Here is a 20,170-nt window from a genome sequence, read left to right on the forward strand (position 1 = left end):
GCCCAATTTAGTAAATTGGGCCAATAATGGGTTTTGTTTTGGACTTTTGGACTTTGGGCCATTGGTGGGCTTGGGAGCTTACCTAGTGTTGGGTCGGATTGAGTTAAGGGTAAAATGGTCAATTTACCCTTAGAAGAGTATTGTGCTTAGCCTAATGTTTATTTGTGCTATGTTGGCTAGTTCAGGATTTTCGGTGAGTCGGTGATTCGAGAATCTACTTCCTCAGTTCAGAGTTTCGGCAGTGCGAGGTGAGTTATCCTCACTATATGAACAAGGTCTAAGTCACCAAGGCCAGCCCTTTATCGGATTGAGATCCGGGTATTTGTTGTTATGTTATTGCTTTGATATGTTTGCATCCTGGTAGCTAGGATGGTATTGATGGGTTTTTGCCATAAGAACTTTCCTATGTGCGCATGCAAAACCCTAATGCTTGGATCTAGGCTTTCTACTAAACATGCTTTTGAATCCAAGACTTCTAATGACTAATTAGGTTAAATAACAACATTGAAACAGATCTAGAATCATACCTTTGAGTTCCTTGTTGATCTTGAGGTCTTGGAGCTTCTAGAGTCACAAGTGTCACTCCTCTAATGGCTTACAAACACCAATAGCAATAAGAATGATTTAGGAGAGAGGAGAGGGGAGGAATTCGTCCAGAGTTCTCTTGCTTTTTAGAAGTGTCGAATTCCCTATGTCATGGGGTCTATTTATACTTGTAGACTCCTTAAGGGTTACAACCTAAACCCTAATTGGATAATCTTCTCTTAAGGCTATCCAAATCCATTCCATAGATAAGTATATGGACGATTTTAGCTTTCCTAAAGCTCTTAGAATCCGTCCAAACCATATCCTAATGCATTTACAGTCTAAAGTTTAACTATCAAACAATTGACAGTTTATACCCCTTTATTTAATTAATCTCTTTAATTCACCAAATTAATTCTAATTAATTCTATGACTTATATTAATCAAATAACAAATATATATTATTCATTATATTATTCCCATAATATATTAATAATATTTACTCTCTCTTAATTAATCATCCTATCAAGTTGCTATGATGAAGGCAACCCAAAAGGACCATGCACAACTGGATATAGTTACAGCCTTAGACACTATTCCAACAGTCTCCCACTTGGATAAGTCTAGTAACTATACAAGTACAATTCGGTTTGCAATCGTAGCTCTCAAAGACGCTGTCAACTCTGATCTAATCAATCTTGTCCTTTAGATAAGGGAACGTACAGTCCTCTGTTAGATATCATGCTGACAATCCTATGGAATGGTTAGTCAAGCATTTAGGTTTCTCGATCTCTGATTTATTTGACATAGAACTTAATCGAACACATCAATTCAGTTCTGACCGGGCCCGGCACATAAGTCAAATCAAATCATCGAGCGGCCGAGATATCGCTTTTACCTTCTTAGATAAAAGTTACAGATAAACTTCGACTTATATGCATTTACTTATTCATTTACCAACTATACACAACAATACGTTTTATAACACCAAGTTACTGATGCGTTTTCGTATTATCAATGTACAATCAATTAACAAATAATAAACCATATATCTAGGTTTTAAGACTATATGATATTATTGTCTTGCGATCACCTTTCATATCGTATTTCCATAAGGCGATTCCAGCAAGCGGGGGTTTATTCCAATGCTCAAAACTAGTTCATAAGCACTCATGAATGTTGCAGCAATCCTTTGCTATGTCTAACACCATTTAGACATTCTACACACCAATTCATGACAATCTTCTTTCATATCTACTTCCAACATATGAACGATTGTGGACCATTTGAATAATTCGATTATTCCTAATAATTTCAATTATTCTGGAAGTCAAAACATGCAAAGTGAAACAATAGCTAAACAATTAACATAAGATAGTAACATTACTCATAAATAAAACTCCTTTATTTAATCATCAAATGTCAATTACATTTATCTATTACACGTTTCTAATACTATCTAATCTACGCCAATATCATCCTTCATCCCAATACTCCTAGCATGCTGCAAATGCTTAACCCTACTCAGTCCCTTCGTAAGCGGATCTGCTGGGTTATCTTCTGATGATATCCTCTTCACTACGAGTTGTCCTTCTTCTACACAATGTCTGATGAAGTGATATTTTCTGTCGATATGTCTTGATCTACCATGATCCCTCGGTTCCTTGGTCAAGGCAACCGCTCCTTCGTTATCACAGAAAATCTCCATGGGCTCCTTTATGGCAGGTATGACTCCAAGATCACCGATGAAGTTCTTTTGCCATATTGCCTCCTTTGACGCTTCGCTCGCTGCAATGTACTCTAATTCGCACGTTGAATCAGCTACGGTTTCCTGCTTGGAACTCTTCCATGTCACTGCTCCTCCATTTAGGGTAAAGACCCAGACGGACTGCGAAAGGTAGTTGTCCCTGTCGGTCTGAAAACTGGCGTCACTATACCCTCGCACCTTCAAGTCATCACTCCCTCCGAGGACTAAGAACCATTCCTTCGTCCTCCGAAGGTACTTAAGGATATTCTTCACCGCAATCCAATGTGCTTTGCCAGGATTCCCTTGATATCTGCTAACCATGCTCAAAGCGAAGGCTACATCAGGGCGAGTACAAGTCATAGCGTACATGATTGAGCCAACTGCGGAAGCGTATGGTACTCGGCTCATTTCTGCTATCTCAGCTTCGGTACTCGGACTCTGAGTCTTACTCAATTTGGCATTACTTTGTATCGGTAGTTCTCCCTTCTTTGAGTTTTCCATACTAAAACGTTTTATTACTTTCTCCAAGTAAGTATTCTGACTAAGTCCAATTAGTCTTTTACTTCTTTCTCTTACTATCCTTATTCCCAAGATGTAAGAAGCCTCTCCGAGGTCCTTCATAGCGAAGCACTTCCCGAGCCAGGACTTTACCTCCTGCAGAGTCGGGATGTCGTTTCCTATGAGTAATAAGTCATCGACATATAGAACGAGGAAGCTTACTATACTCCCACTGGCTTTGACATATATACAAGATTCGTCTTCGCTTCGTACAAATCCAAACTCTTTGACTTTCTCATCGAAGCAAAGATTCCATCTGCGAGACGCTTGCTTAAGTCCATAAATGGACTTCTCAAGCTTACACACTCTATCCGGATGCTTCGGATCCACAAACCCCTCTGGCTGAGCCATGTAAACATCCTCAGCCAGCTTTCCATTAAGGAAAGCGGTCTTGACATCCATTTGCCAAATCTCATAATCATGAAATGCGGCAATAGCTAGCATCACTCTAATAGATTTAATCTTCGCAACTGGTGAGAAGGTCTCATCATAGTCAACTCCGGGAGTTTGAGTAAAGCCCTTCGCAACCAATCGCGCTTTATATGTGTGCACGTTTCCATCCACGTCGGTCTTCTTCTTGAAGATCCATTTGCACCCAACGGTCTTACGTCCGGGCACATAATCAACCAAATTCCAAACTTGGTTATCATACATGGATTGGATCTCGCTATCCATTGCCTCTTTCCATTTTGCAGACTCCGGGCCTGCCATGGCTTCCTTATAGCTATTAGGTTCATCAAGATTTACTAGTGTACCATCACTAATATACGTGTCCCCTTCGGTAGTTATATGAAAACCATAAAACTGGGGTAGAACTCTAACTCTATCGGAACGTCTAAGAGGCAAGGATTCGTCAATCGGTTCAACCGGAGTTTCCTCCTCGAGTTGAGTGCCAGCGGTAGAGGTTCCTTCATCTATCGACTCTTGAATCTCTTCAAGCTCGATTTGCCTCCCACTGTCTCCTTGGCTTATGAGTTCTCGCTCTCGGAAAACTCCTCTCCTCGCAACGAAGACAACATTGTCCTTCGGTCTATAGAAGAGATATCCAAAGGATGTCTGCGGGTAGCCGATGAAAATACATCGCTCACTTCGAGGTTCAAGCTTGTCGTGAGTATCTCGTCTTACGAAAGCCTCGCAACCCCAAACCTTGATATGTGCCAATGAAGGAGCTTTCCCTGTCCACATCTCGTGAGGTGTTTTGGCAACCTTCTTAGTAGGGACTCGGTTAAGGATATGGGCGGCAGTCTCTAAGGCATACCCCCAAAAAGAGATTGGTAGCGAAGCACGACTCATCATAGAGCGAACCATATCCAATAAGGTTCGATTACGCCTTTCTGCCACACCATTCAACTGCGGTGTCCTAGGAGGCGTCAATTGTGAAACTATTCCACACTCCTTGAGATAATCGTGGAATTCAAGACTTAGGTACTCTCCTCCTCGATCGGATCAAAGCATCTTGATTTTCCTGCCCAATTGATTCTCCACTTCATTCTTGAACTCTTTGAACTTTTCAAAGGTGTCTGACTTTTGCTTGATTAAGTAGATATACCCATATCTACTATAGTCATCGGTAAAAGTCACATAGAAGCGGTTCCCATCCTTCGTGGTTGATCTAAACGGTCCACACACATCGGTATGTATTAGGTCCAATAGACCCTCGCCCCTTTCACATGTACTCGTGAAGGGCGACTTAGTCATCTTTCCAAGCAAACAAGACTCGCATGTGTCATCTTCCCTAAGGTCGAATGACTCCAACACTCCATCCTTTTGGAGTTGGGCTATGCGTTTCTTGTTGACATGTCCAAGACGACAATGCCACAAGGATGCTTTATCCATACTGGTGGAAGAATCAATATTCAAAACATCATTTCCTAAGTTATCAACAATCATAACGGTTTCATATATTCCATTACATGGTATAGCTTCAAAGTAAAAGACACCATTTAGATAAGCCAAAATAGAACCATTCTCATTATTAAAAGAAAATCTAAATCCTTGTCTATATAAACCATGAAATGAAATGATGTTTCTTGCCATTTCAGGCGAATAGCAACAATTGTTCAAATCTAAAACTAAACTATTCCTAAGCACTAAGGAATACACTCCAATCTTGGTCACAGGCGACGATCTTCTGTTCCCCATGATTAGATTGATCCTTCCTTGCTCCACATCCCTACTTCTTCTTAGTCCCTGCACATTAGAACAAATGTGGTAACCACAACCGGTATCAAGAACCCAAGAAATAGCATGATTCGAATCGTTAGATTTGATTGTATATATACCTGCGAAAGATGGCTTGATCTTTCCTTCTTTGATTGCTTGCAGGTAATCCGGACAGCTTCTTTTCCAATGTCCTATCTTGTGGCAGTGGTGGCACTCTGCCTCCTTCGGGTTAGAGCAGGGCTTGGCGGGATCAACTTTGGTCCCACTAGAAGAGGCACCATCTCGGGCTTTCACCTTGCGATAGTTCTTCGATGAAGCTTTCCTCTTCTTACCCTTCCCTTGTCCAATAGCCAAGACAGGAGCAGCGGGCGGATTGGGAGTAGGTGCAACAGACATGTCTTTGAAGTTGCTCTCAGCAACCCTCAAGAGACCTTGGAGCTTGCTTAGGGTGACCTTTTCTTTGTTCATGTGGTAGGTCATCCTAAATTGATTGTACATCGGAGGCAAAGAGTGAAGCACCATGTCGATCGCCAAATCCTCACCGAAGTCAACATTTAACTTGCGAAGGCGGTCGACATACCTTTGCATCTTTTGCAAGTGCAGGGTAAGAGATTCTCCATGACCCATCTTTGCGGAAATCATGTTAGTGAAAATCTCGTACCTCTCTTGTCTCACGTTTTGGTGGTACCTCTCCAATAAGTCTTGATGCATCTCGTACGGGTACATGTCCTCGTAGGACTTTTGGAATTCGGAGTTCATGGTGGCGATCATGATGCAATGTACCTTCGTTGCATCTCGCTCATGAGTTTCAAAGGCGGTGATTTCGGCGGGAGTAGCAATTTCGGGGTTGATTTTCTCGAGCTTCTCATCGAGGACATACTCCTTATCCTCATAGCGAGCAATGGTGCGAATGTATCTTGTCCATTCGCTAAAGTTCGTTCCATCGAAGGTGACCTTTTGGCAAAGGCTCATCAACGTGAAAGAACTAGCAGCAGCGTTGTTTGCGTTCGACATCTACAATTAGAAAAGGACAAAGATAGATTAGAATAAGAATCCCTAATTATCACCCAATAAGAAAATTAGGGCTAGGATCCAACAATAACATTTACATGCTAGAAAAGGGATGCCGTAATCTAACATGCAAATAAATTGAAGGTAAGTGAATGACGATTCACTAATTCTTCATCACAAAACTTAAACTATTAGTCCTAAGTGTTTTTTGAGAATTCCTAGGTTCGGATGAGATTCATTGAAACTATTCAATGGCATGTTTAAATCTCGATATGCCCCTCTCGTTTGTGACTGGGATGCCGAGGATCACAAAGCGGGTGTGAATTACCATGCAAATTCACATGGTGCCTTCATTGTAACAATCACCTATTCGATGTGCCGGTAAACCACACACGCTCCATCGAACTATGATAAACAATGAATCACCCTTTGCCACCTTCGCTTAGAACCAATTAGTGTGCCGGTAAACCACACACGCTCCACTAACATCTTAGCAAGGTGCAAAGTGTAATTTCATGGGATTGCATCAATTCACTTTTCCTAAAGTAACTAGGATTGGGAAATTTTGGAAAAATATGTGTAGTTACTTTGTATTTCTTATTATACTTTTAATGAGAGGATGAGGTTGCCCTATCCTACCCGTTCGGCTAACGACCCTCCACCAATCAAGCAAGCGGTAGGTGTGAGTGTACACCCATTAAGCGCCATTTTATAGGCCGCAACCTTATACCCACCTTATAGATTGGCTTCGTGAATGAGGCCTACTAATGGTAAGACTAGCATTTAGTTATACATATATATATTATTCTAGTAATATCATATTAGTATAGGGTTGTATTTTAAAACTTTTAAAAATCTAGGGTTTGAAATTTAAGTTGTCTAAATTAAAACTTTTAATCACAAAAGTAAATTTCAAAACAAGAGGGTAGGTTTTAAACATTTAAAACATGGAGGATCAAATAACAAATAATTCCAATTAACAATTAATATTCTAATTATCTATATTTGATTTATTCAAGATTTCTTTTAAGATAATTACCAAAATAATCAAAATAATTAATTAATTATCATATAAGGAAATTAAATATTTAATTAGTTGATAATTACCTTTAACTAGATCAAGATGATAGTTATATTTATCAGAAAAACGAATTAATATTGATCTAATTAGTTTATGGTAAGTTAAGATAAGATAAACACAAAGAAATCCCGAATCTGGCCATTCCTGATGCCTGGACTCGCCGAGTGCACAAAGGGACTCGCCGAGTCAGGCCTACTCGCCGAGTCCACTTTGAGACTTGCCGAGTCCATGACTCAGAAACCAAAAATCGAATTTTGCAGGTTTGTTTCAGTTAATCAAGCAACAATTTACAGAAAACCAAGCTAGGCTCTGATACCACTGATGGGTTTTAGCCATAAGAACTTTCCTATGTGCACATGCAAAACCCTAATGCTTGGATCTAGGCTTTCTACTAAACATGCTTTTGAATCCAAGACTTCTAATGACTAATTAGGTTAAATAACAACATTGAAACAGATCTAGAATCATACCTTTGAGTTCCTTGTTGATCTTGAGGTCTTGGAGCTTCTAGAGTCACAAGTGTCACTCCTCTAATGGCTTAAAAACACCAATAGCAATAAGAATGATTTAGGAGAGAGGAGAGGGGAGGAATTCGACCAGAGTTCTCTTGCTTTTTAGAAGTGTCGAATTCCCTATGTCATGGGGTCTATTTATACTTGTAGACTCCTTAAGGGTTACAACCTAAACCCTAATTGGATAATCTTCTCTTAAGGCTATCCAAATCCATTCCATAGATAAGTATATGGATGATTTTAGCTTTCCTAAAGCTCTTAGAATCCGTCCAAACCATATCCTAATGGATTTACAGTCTAAAGTTTAACTATCAAACAATTGACAGTTTATACCCCTTTATTTAATTAATCTCTTTAAGTCACCAAATTAATTCTAATTAATTCTATGACTTATATTAATCAAATAACAAATATATATTATTCATTATATTATTCCCATAATATATTAATAATATTTACTCTCTCTTAATTAATCATCCTATCAAGTTGCTATGATGAAGGCAACCCAAAAGGACCATGCACAACCGGATGTAGTTACAGCCTTAGACACTATTCCAACAGGTATATGTTAGAGACCTGGTTAAGGTCGGTTCCCTGATATGTAGGGTGATGCTATGCTAGTGACCGGTTAGGTCGGTATCCTGGTTAGGATGATGATATGTTATGTGATCTGTTTGATCAGCTTGTTGACTGTGAATTCTTATATGATTGTATGGTTATGTGCACATGGTTGTTTGGACTGGAGTTGGGTTGAGGCGGGTCCTGCTTTGTGTTGTAGGCCAAGATACCTAGGGCGGACTGGTTGTCCCGAAGGCCCAACGAGCGGTCCGGATAGGCTGTAGGCCCCAAGAGGGCGGACCAGACGTGCCGAGGCTTGGAGAGTGGACCAGGCCGACTGAAGGCCCGGTGTGGGCAGACCACAGCCCTTCGACTTCCTCTTCGATTTCCTCTGGGTCTTCTTCCGAGTCTTCTTCTATCCATCTGTCGTTGCGTTGGTTTGGGTAGTAGGGATCTCCCGGTAAATGGAATCCGGCCATTTGTCTGTACTAGGATAGAGGTATGAGAATTTTATAAGAGAAGAAATTTATATTTAACGGCATCCTATGTCTAACTATTTCTTATGGTGTGCAAGTTTTTTTTATTGTACTGTTGTTTTATAACAATAATCCTATAGTATTTCAAATTGGTGAATCTAAAAGAATTTTATTTGGTAAGTTTTTGGCTCGTTGTCCACTACGACCATTCCTCGACGTACGTTCGTCAAATCCAGGATAAATATAGTTGATCAGGCTATATTTATTCTCGATTTGATTACATACCTCAAGGCCCAATCGTAGTGTCGCAACTTGCCTTAATACTTTTTACAAAATTTTTTTATGATACGAGACTGATACATGCGAGTAAAAATGTATATTTTTAAAAGAAAATATATTGTTTATGAAAACGTTTTGTCAAAGGGTTTTTGGTCCCCCTTGCATTTATATTTTGTATATCTTATGTGGTTCGATATACTTAGTTCACTATAAACAATGCTCTGATACCAATTTGTCACACCCCCAAACCAAAATGGCGGAAACATTCGGGGGTGGATGACTTCACGTAGTACCATAACAATTGAATATTGTAAAGAAAGTAACACAACCATCATATATATAATAAAAATGTATATTGTTGCGTTATACATATTTCCAAAAGAATATTACAATATGATGATGTAAATGTTTAACAATAAACGTCATTAGCGTTCCTTCTTCAAAAGCTGGTGGTTACCTGTATTACTGATTCCCTGAGAAATACAAGTGGTTTCGAAAAAGTGTCAACAATTAAGTTGGTGAGTTCATAAGTGTTTTATATTGAAAAGTATGTCTTTTTGGTAGAAAATCGATGAATTAGGTTTTCAGAAAATCAAATATTTTCTATAAAAAGTTCCCAAAGTTAGAGTGTGTTAGTATTTTTCGTACTTGAATGATAAAAATAAACTTTGTGCTCAAAATAATGTAAATACTGAATGCATATATGAATCTCGTAAATCAAACTTGTTTTTATACATTCATGTGAGCCTTATAATCATACTGTTGACACAGACTGCCTGTAACAACATTCTTCAGGTGTTGTAGTGTTATGACGTTTGTCACCCCAGACCTGTCGGTCTAACTGTAGCTAACAGTTTTGGTGCGGGGTTGTCAATCCCGTATAGATCTATACACAAGTATCACCCTCTCCCTCCAAGAGATTATGGTATATAATACAGGACTTGAAATGCATACATAAGAGTATGTTGAAGTTTAAATATCTCACATCACTTAGTATAAATAGATTTACGATAAGAAAGACTGTACTTCGTTTTTGTTGAAAGCATTTCGTTTTTCAAGATGTATACGTAATAATGTATGAATAACTTGCTAACTATACCCATTATAGTTTTTCAGAAAGTATGTTCCATTTGGTGAAAATAACTTGATGATATACTAACCCTTATATGTAAATTAAGATGTTGGTATCAATAATTAATAAGATAGATGTTGCATTTATGTTTATAGAACGATACGTTTACTTGTATTGTACTTGTATTCCCCCCTAAAACATGAAAAGACTTGAAAAGTAGGGGTATGAACTCACTTGTTTGGTTTGAAGAGAGTGGGGCTAGAGTCGAGCAGAACTTCAACCGCGGAACGCTGCGTCTTCGAGCTCTTCGGGGATCTCGGTAGCGTAGAACCTTCGTCGGGGGCTCGGGTGCGGAAATCGAGGGCGTCGGGACAGCTTCTGGTGCTTGAAAGTATGTGGGAGTAAGTGGGAGTTTGAGAAGGTGTGCCAAAATCCGTAGCTCATGCCTTCTATTTATAGTGCTGGAAAGGCGAGTACGCTGGGCGTACTTCGGTTACGTTGGGCATAACTTTGCGTCATGGCTTACGACTCGAGTCTAGCTAGGCGTAGAGCTGCAGCCGATGGGACTCGACCCTGCACCTGAGTACGCTGGGCATAATCCTAGCTTCCATCTTCTAAATTTCATGACTTTCGCGTACTTGCTCCGTTTTTCGCGTTCTTTATATCCACGCGTAGGTGAGATTATGCTCTACAACTTTCATTTAGACTCCGTCGGCTAGTTTTGAATTTATTTTTAATGATATCTTTTTAATAGGCCGGGACTGCTAAAGTCCGTTAAAAATTTATAGTTTCTTTATTCGACGTCGGTTTTCGTTTGTCTTTTTATCATTTTACTCCTATTGTGGAGACCTTCAACTTTCATCTAGGTTGCGATAGTTAAATAACACTCGATCTTCAATTCGAGTTTTTAGCCCTCTACTACTGTTACGAAACTTAGAAAATTCGTAACATCTTCATACGAGATCTAATTTGGGAAATCTTTTTATGTACGTTTACAGTTTAACGAAATCTACAACTTTTGTTTAGATACTTAAGGCTAAAATGCATTTTATTGTAATTTCACTTTTTACGTTAAGTAATGTTTTACCGGTGTGTCCTAAATATTTGAGTGGTTATAATTTCTTCAATACAACCCGGTTTCGAATGTTATTTATGTTTTTGGAAACCTTGGCACGATATCTAACATTTGATGCACCCCAACTTAGATATTTGAACAATTTATTTTTGAGGTTAATTTCGTTGATTCCAAATAGTTTTCGTTGTATTTGACTTTTGAGTGTTACATCGCTTTTGGAAAACATAGGGTTGTCACAGTATATGTGTAAGTGGTATATTGGGAACTCACTAAGCTTCTTGCTTACAATGTTTATGTGTAATGTGTTTCAGGTACTAGTGAGGACCGTAGGAAGGCGCCGACATGACTCGTACACACAGAGGCAGATTTGGATATGATTGATCTTGGGATTGATATGTTTTTGTATTACAACTATATTACATTGGATTTCTTTGGTTGTCTTGAATGAAATTATGTTTTAAAGAAATGAAAAAAGTTGGTTTGAAAATTTACGTTGTTACAAGTTGGTATCAGAGCCTTGTGTTTGAGGGATTCAGATGCACCTTCGGGCGTAACTGAACTCAAACTGAGGATTTGAGAAAATTTTCAAACGATAAAAAAAAAAATAAAAAAAACAAAACTAATTTTTTTAAAGAGCAAGAGATTGTGAGACAACCAGAGCGGAACAATGTGTACGGTCAGCCAGCGCCCGAACGGTGAACCCCCCAAAATGACCTTATGTTATGTGTTATGAGATATGATATATTATATTATGCATGCTAGAAATGTTGTTATATGATGCTTGAGAGCGAGTAGGTAGCAATGAGGGGCTGATAAGAGGTCTACCGAAGGGTAGCCTATGCCAGTGAGATATAGAGTACTGGTGATCTGGGATCCAAGGAGGAGGACTTAGGGTGAATACTGATGCGGTGTAGGCGGTAGTATAAGGGCCCATACTACCGAAGAGAACGGAGCAGTGCGCACTCAAGGTAAGAATCCTTTGGATACTAAGCAACAAGTAGGGTTGAGTTATCGAGTGCAAGCATGCTCGAATGAGTCTTTGATATTGTTGTGTTATATATCAAAGACATCATGGTTGGGACACGCCACAAACCTGAGGCGAGCGGTGTGAGTGACGAGGAGCTTCGTCAGATGATCCACGATGAGGTGGCTGCTGCGAGCAGGGTCGAGATTCCAGAGATGTTTTGATCTATCAAAACTACACTAATTTAGACTTCCGATGAGCGGTATGCCGCAGTGACTGAGGCTGCAGCCGCTGCAGCTACAGCAGTTGTGGCTGGTGCCAGGCCTCAAGGAGGTGATTCGTTGTTGTTCCGGGAGTCTAGCAACACGAAGCCACCCGAGTTTGATGGGACGCAGGATCCGATCGTTGCGATGAGATGGATTGCTGATATTGAGGGATGCTTCTATACGTGTTCGTGTCTGGAGCATCTGAGGGTACGGTTCGCTTTGAACCAGCTTTGCTTGGGAGCGAAGGATTGGTGGAAGTTCGTGACAGCGAACTTCACTCTTGCAGAGATTTCAGCGGTGACCTGGGAGAGGTTCACCACCATGTTTAGAGACGAGTATGTTCCCCCGGTGGAGAGGGAGCGGTTGGTTCAGGAGTTCTTGATCCTGAAGCAGGGTAATGATTCGGTTATTATGGTCACCCGGAAGTTTCATGATAGGTCGATGTTCTACCCTGAGCAGGCACGGATGAGCCGATATTTAGGCATTCTAAGGAGGGACATTCGGGAGTTCGTGTCAAACTCGACATACCGGACATTTGCTGAGCTCCAGGAAAATGCCCAGAAGAGGGAGATTGAGTTGGAGACTCGGGCCAGGGAGGAGGCCGAGTCTCAGAGGATGGATCGGCGACCGGCTCAGTCTCAGCCGACAGCCAAGTAGACCAAGTCCGCTGATTCGAGGACTGGAGGCCAGAAGGGCCGCACTTGCGGGAAGTGCGGCAAGGGTCATGAGGAGGCCTGTCGATCGGGTGCTTGCTACAAATGTGGCAAGGAGGGGCATATCTCCAAGGATTGCCCCAAGGGATTTATGGTTTGCTTTCATTGCAACCAGACTGGCCATCGGAAAGCCAAGTGTCCATAGTTGCATCAGCGGTCAGCACACGGATATGCACCTGTTGCTAGGGTTACCGAGGTTCGACCGGTGAAGGTCGAGGCTCCGAAGGCTCATGGGAGATCTTTCTAGTTGACTACGGAGGAGGTCCGTGCAGCGCCCGATGTCGTGGATGGTACTTTTCTTGTGAGTTCTATACCTGCTTTGGTGTTATTTGACTCGGGTGCGAGTCGGTCATTTGTTTCCTTAGCATTTAGTCAGCACGTTAGTATCCGTCGAGAGGCGATGAGTCGGCCTCTGCGAGTTTCCATAGCTGATGAGCGAATAATGTATGCTATGGATGTGATTCGAGGATGTATCCTTGAGATCTTCGGTGTGGAGTTCCCGATAGATCTGGTCCCGATTGCGATGGGGGACGTGTGTGTTATAGTGGGCATGGATTGGTTGAGCCGATTTAGAGCTGTTATAGACTGTGAGCATTAGTTGGTGACGATACGAGACCCTAGTGGGGGAGTGCTTACGGTGTATGGCGAGGGAACCCGATGTGGATCAACGTTTTGCTCGGCTGCCAGGGCGAGACTGAGTTTGCAGCAGGGCTGCAGTGGATTCGTAGCCTATGTGTTGGACACGCGAATGGCCGCTGGGAGGCCAGTTTCGATTGATAAGGTTCCAATAGTGTGCGAGTTCCCGGATGTTTTTCCTGAGTAATTGTCGGGTGTGCCTCCCGAGAGGCAAGTGGAGTTCCGTATCGATTTGGTTCCGGGAGCAGCACCTATCGCCAAGGCGCCTTATCGCCTCGCGCCGCCACAGATGCAGGAGTTATCCTCGCAGCTTCAGGAGCTACTAGGAAAGGGGTTTATTCGACCGAGTAGCTCGCCTTGGGGAGCACCGATCCTTTTTGTCAAGAAAAAGGGTGTTCACACCAGATGTGCATTGATTACCGGGAGTTGAACAAGTTGACAGTCAAGAACTGTTATCTGTTGCCGAGGATCAATGATTTGTTCAATCAGTTGTAGGGGGCGTCTTGGTTCTCCAAGATAGACTTGAGGTCGGGTTATCATTAGATGAGGGTTCAGGATGAAGATATCCGGAAGACAGCGTTCAGAACTCGTTATGGGCATTATGAGTTCGTGGTGATGCCTATTGGGCTCACCAATGCACCAGCTGCATTCATGGATCTCATGAACAGGGTGTGTAGGCTGATGCTGGATCGGTCGGTGGTCGTATTCATTAAAGATATTTTGGTGTATTCAAGATCTATAGAGCAGCACGAGGAGCATCTGATAGAGATTCTTGGGGTATTGAGGATGGAGAGGCTTTATGCCAAATTCTCCAAGTGTGATTTCTGGTTACGAGAGGTTCAGTTCTTGGGACATCTCCTCAACCAGAATGGGATATTGGTCGACCCGACCAAGATTGAGGCAGTCATGAGGTGGGAAGTGTCAAGATTGCCCACCGAGATCAGGAGCTTTTTGGGATTGGACGGCTTTTATCAGAGTTTTATTAAGGATTTCTCCAAGATCGTCGTACCACTTACCAAGATGACCCGGAAGGTTGTCGCTTTTTCATGTGGTCCGGAGCAGCAGACCTCATTTGATACACTTTGCTAGAAGTTGTGCGAAGCCCCAATGCTCGCACTCCCAGAGGGGATGGAGGATTTTGTGGTGTACTGTGATGCATCGATATCCGGGTTGGGAGCGGTGCTTATGTAGAGGGGGCATGTGATAGCATATGCATCGAAGCAGCTGAAGCCTCATGAGTTGAGGTATCCTACCCACGACCTAGAGCTGGGGGCTGTGGTGTTCGCCCTCAAGATCTGGCGTCACTATCTATATGGGGTTCGGTGTACCATATACACGGACCACAAGAGTCTGAAGTACTTGATGGATCAGCCCAACCTGAATATGCACTAGAGGAGATGGTTGGATGTGGTAAAGGATTATGATTGTGAGATCCTGTACCACCCAGGCAAGGCTAATGTGGTAGCTGATGCTTTGAGCAGGAGGGCGGAGAGCGCCCCAATACGAGACGTTTGGATAAGGTTGATAGTGATGACTCCGGTGTTGAACACCATTCGAGGGGCCCAAGCTGAGGCCATTAAACCGAAGAATCGTAAGAGAGAGCGAGTTATCGGTCAGGTATCGGAGTTCGTTACCGATAGTCGAGGACTTATGACTTTCTAGGGCCGGATTTGGGTACCGTTTGTGGGCGGAGCGCGTACCATCTTCATGGAGGAGGCCAATAAGTCAAGGTTCTCGATCCATTTCGGGGCTACTAAGATGTTTTTGGACCTAAAAAGGGATTATTGGTAGCCCTGCATGAAGAGAGATGTCACATGGTTCGTGGAGAGGTGCTTGACCTATCGCAGGGTTAAGATCGAGCACCATCGTCCACATGGTAAGTTGCAGCCATTGGAGATTCCCGAGTGGAAATGGGAGGAGGTGTCAGACCCCTATTTGCTGGGGAGAGATAGGGCAGTGTGTGATGGGTAGTACAGAGATTGTGCTTCAGACGATAGAGCAAATACAGCAGGTCAGATAGAGGTTTTTGACGGCTCAGAGTCGTCAGAAAAGCAACGCAGACAGACGTCGCTTGGAGCTCGAGTTTCAAGTCGGTGACTTCGTCCTCCTGAAGGTATCTCCTTGGAAAGGAGTGATCCGATTCAGGAAGAGAGTCAATTTGGGGCCTCGATATATTGGTCCTTTCAGGGTGACCGCCAGGGTGGGTAGAGTAGTGTGTCATTTGGAACTACCTGCGGAATTGATTCAAATTCATGATACCTTCCACGTATCTCAGTTGAGGAACTATATCGCCGATGAGTCGGCAATGGTTCCCCTAGAGGAAATTCAAGTGGATGCGAGCCTGAACTATGTTGAGAGGCCGATCGCGATTTGGGATCGGAGGATCAAGATTTTGAGAAACAAGGAGGTGTCATTGATTCAGGTCCAGTGGCAACATCGGAAGGGGTCCGAGCTGACTTGGGAGTCGGAGTTAGAAATGCGTGAGCAGTACCCAAAGTTATTTGCTGAGAGAGACTTCGAGGGCGAAGTCTGTTTCTAGTGGGGGAGAATTGTAACATCTGGATTACCAGGTATATTATTTTATTCTTTTATATTGAATTTTGGAGAGAGACTCGGCGAGTAGGAGCCCCGACTAGCCGAGTTGGATCGCGATTGGAGTGGGTCTGATTAATGAGAGACTCGGCGAGTCCACGCTGTTTAATGAAACCCTAATTTCTCGGGTTTGCGTCCTATTTAAAGGCCCTTATGGCCGTCATTTGTGGCCACTAGTCCGTTGAGAGAAACCCTAGAGTGCTGGAGCGTTTTGAGAGAGAAAACAAGCCATTCTTGACCTTTGTGGTGTTGTTTAGCAAGAAGAAGGAGGTTCTAGCCAAGGGAAAGCAAAGGAGGTTGCTATTCTCAGGATTTGAAGCCAAGATCATTTCATTTGAGGTATTACTTCGACTCTTCTTCTTCTTTGGGAAGGATATATGGTTTTAGGGTTTCTTGTGCCCTTGTCTAAGTTGATTTGAGGTCCAATTAGTCCCTTCTGGCAATGACACTTTAGATCTAGATCCATAGAGGTCTAGAGAGCCTTATTCATCAAGCTTTATGAAGAGTAATGGAGGTCATGACCTTGGGTTAAGGTATTTGGGGCTAAATCATCATATATGGTAATATGGATGTTGCATGTGCGTCAAGATTGAGACTTTACGTGAGCATAGTGCTTGGAAATGCCAGATCTATGGATTAGAGGAACAGATCTGACCTTAGAAGGTCGTTTGAGTATGTGCATTGCATATACTTGCCGAGTCCATGAGAGGACTCGATAAGTTGAGTTGGGTTGCCCCGCGACTCGCGATCTGTGACGACCAGTGGAATTTAGGGTTGACTAAGCAAGTCAAGAGAGAACCAGGGGCAAAGAGGACAGGCGTGTAGTCGCCGAGTCACCTTAGTTCACTCGGCGAGTAGGGTCAGATGTGATCGTTGACTATCATTGACTTTTAGGATTTCGGTCAACAGTTGGACTTTTGAGTCAAGGAGGGGTAAAATGGTCTTTTACCCTTCTAAAGGATCATAGAAGGGGGTTTAATCTAGCCTTTGAGAGCCATTACTTATTGAGGATATTTTGTATGTGATTAGGCGGGGGCTAGATCAGTAGATTCGTGTGCGAGATCATTCAAGATACTCGAGGTGAGTCTTCTCACTATACTGTACCTGGAAGGGTACCTATGTGTGACCGGAAGGTCTAGTATGCTATGAGATATATGCAGTGTATGCTATGAGTTGCCTGTTTCGTATGCGCTATGTATGTGATTTGTATGCTATGCTCGATATGGGCCGGAAGGCTTTATGATGTGGACCGGAAGGTCGGTGTAACGACCCAAAAATACGAGCCAAAAATTTCATTTTTAAAACATGTACTTAGCAAAACATTAGGAATAAAAAGTCCAAAGATCATATCATTTCACAAAAGATATTGCATGTCTGAAAAAAAATTTATAAAACATGAAAGTGTCAGAGTACAATTCCCCAGGAAGATCTCATAATGCGGAATACAAAGCATGTGTGTGATATACCGCTACTGCGCCAGCTCCTTCCCCTTCTAAGAAGAGGTACTTGAAACTGAAACTGAAAACTGTAAGCACGAAGCTTAGTGATTTCCCCCATCATACCACATACCATACAATCACATATCATACATACTGCCGGGCAATTCTGGGGTGCCCGACCTACCCGATACGGGCATTCTGGGGTGCCGACCTACCCGTATCAAGTCGTTCTGGGGTGCTTACTACCCATGTCAAGCCATTCTGGGGTGTTGACTACCCATCAGTCCTAACAACCGATCCTCGGGGACTATTTCACCCCCTACTGCTACTATCACATATATCATAACATAACATATTATCAGACATATCTGGGGTGTCCGATCTACCCTTCGGTCCTAACGACTGAAACTTGGGGACTATTCCCCTCCTACTACCACTATCACATATAACATATCATGCCAGCATATATACATATCATCATATACTGTCAGACATATATGGGGTGTCTAACCTACCGTTTGATCCTGACAACCGAACTCTACTACTATCACATATACATATCATGCCAACATATAACATATCAGGTAGTAGAAAAACTAGATGATATCACAAAGACAATCATCTAACATACAACTCCTACTGGTGGGCCGGCATTGTGGCCATAGACCCACCGCTATTGTAAGGTAACTCACCTCAAAGTAGTTGCTGACCTGTGTGGGAACTGACTGTCTTCTGCTGCTGTTGCTCCAGAAATCCTCCGGCTAATAATTCTCACAAAACAGTTAGTCAAATACTACTAACCGACCTGAGGGTAAAATGACCATTTACCAATAACCAAACCAAGGTTCAAAGTCAAAGTCAACTGCCAGTTGACCCGACTCGCCGAGTTGGCTTGCCAACTCGCTGAGTCCCTATCCCTTAGTCTGACCATAAACCCGTCTCTACTCGTCGAGTTAGGCATTGACTCGGCGAGTTTTCCTTCTAAACCAAAGGCCAATAGTCCTTCATCCTACTCGCCTAGTTGTATGAACAACTCGCCGAGTTCATCTTCATCAAAAGAACATTCTATGTTGTGACTCGCCAAGTTGTATGATGTAACGCCCGTAGATCCGGGCTAGTCAAATTAGATGCAATAAGTGTCGAAAACGACTTTTCGACAGAAGCTTATAAATAATTTGAACCAAGTTGTAGTATATGTCACTAGGTTTCCGTACATATAAAGAACGCCGAAATCCGAGTTATAACGAAGAAGTCATGACCCGTCGAAGTTTCGCGACGGAACCGGCTCGATACCGGGAGGCGTAAATAGTGAATTTACGATAGAGCGAGATTTAGCATTGGCACTCTAAACGAAAGTCGTAGAATATATTAAACTAAGAACTTCTATAAAAAGAACGCCCAAATCTGACTTCGTATGAAGAAGTTATGATTTTTCGAAGTTTCGAATTAGCAGTGTACATCCCGAAATTTGAATATTAGATCAAGCGATTTTTAGCCGACACAACCTGAACAAGAATCGAAGATCTCGTTTATAGTAGCATAACGAGAAAAAGATGGGCAAAAACGGTCGTCGGATGAAGAAGTTATGAGGATTTAATGGACCAATCTTGTCCCGGCCTATTAAAAATATAACTTTAAAAATAAAGTTAAAATTAGCTGACAGAGTCTAAATGAAAGTTGTAGAGTAGGTCTCCACCTACGCGTGGATATAAATAACGTCAAAAACGGAGTTCGTATGAACGAGTTACAGATTATAATAGCATATTTACGTATTAAAATAAAGTATACATCATATATACGTACACATATATATGCATATGTATATATCATTAGAAAGGTATCGACGATGCGGTCATTATAAGACTAATGTTGAGTTCTTTCACATTAGTTTAGTGCAAATATTGTTAAATCTATTTAAAATAGTATTATAAAGGGGTGTTTAGTTGTTTATATAACTATAAGGTCATTAAGTAATTATGGAGGGTAGTTTTTATAAATTCAATTACTATAAATAAGAGGCTTGGGCTCTCATATTTCATGCACCATTCTCTTGATTCAAGAGTCTTTCTCTCCTTATCGCCGGAGCATTTCGGTCCCTCGTGATTCGACTTCTCTTTCTATAGTTTTAGTATAGTAAGGTGAGCGTTGAAGCGCTGAACGAATCTTTCTTAGAAAGATTCAACGACGAAGTTCTGCCACTACAGAGCCCGACTCCTAGCTTAAATCCCCTTGTAAGTAAGTTATGCTTAACCTATTTTAAATATAGTTTATATTTAAAATTAGTATTGTTATTATAAATTTTTAATAAATATTTGAGCTATTATTATGACTTATATAAGTGTCGTTATAATATCTTTTTAACTACTCGCGGTACGGCAAATCTGGTTTAAAGGGCCGCATAGGGTTGTTGGATTTCAGAAGTGCTATATGCCAAAATGGTCCTGCCCTCCGGTGTTTTATGTCTGGCCCCTGTCTATACAAAGTGGTTGGAAAGTATTGTTTA

The sequence above is a fragment of the Lactuca serriola genome, chromosome 1, assembly GCF_051521515.1.
Source record: "Lactuca serriola cultivar US96UC23 chromosome 1, Lser_US96UC23_V15, whole genome shotgun sequence".
Taxonomy (NCBI): domain Eukaryota; kingdom Viridiplantae; phylum Streptophyta; class Magnoliopsida; order Asterales; family Asteraceae; genus Lactuca; species Lactuca serriola.